Genomic DNA, 290 nt, shown 5'->3' with positions numbered 1-290 from the left:
GAGATCTCCCACCTCCTTCCCGGCGCCGCCGCAGGTCACATGACGGGCGGCCCGCGCGAGCGCCGCATCACGTGAGACGCCCGGCCGTTTCCCCGGAAGTGCCCTCACACAACATGGCGACCAGGGTGCTGCCGTGAGGGGAATTGCGCATGCGCGGAGCGGGGAGAGGGTGGTGCGCACTGCTCCCTAGCGGCGGGAGGAGGGCGGGGAGCGCTGCGGCGCTTGGGGGCGGAGGGCACGGACACGGACACGGACACGGACACGACACCCCTGGGTGTCCCCTGTCCCCA

General features: G+C 72.4%; 1 protein-coding gene across 1 annotated transcript in view; it reads right to left on the bottom strand.

Annotated features, from left to right (window-relative positions):
* BLOC1S3 (biogenesis of lysosomal organelles complex-1, subunit 3) overlaps nucleotides 1–39 on the bottom strand; it is a 1,467-nt gene extending 1,428 nt beyond the window's left edge. The window contains exon 1 of the mRNA XM_010567168.1: nucleotides 13–39. The gene's annotated coding sequence lies outside the window, so the exon portion shown is untranslated. The remainder of the gene's footprint in view (nucleotides 1–12) is intronic.
* Nucleotides 40–290: the final 251 nt, after the last annotated feature.

Source organism: Haliaeetus leucocephalus, unplaced genomic scaffold (genome assembly GCF_000737465.1).
Source record: "Haliaeetus leucocephalus isolate CR32 unplaced genomic scaffold, Haliaeetus_leucocephalus-4.0 Scaffold227, whole genome shotgun sequence".
NCBI lineage: Eukaryota > Metazoa > Chordata > Aves > Accipitriformes > Accipitridae > Haliaeetus > Haliaeetus leucocephalus.
The sequence above is the reverse complement of the archived record's forward strand: the minus strand, read 5'-3'. Positions and strand labels throughout refer to the sequence as shown.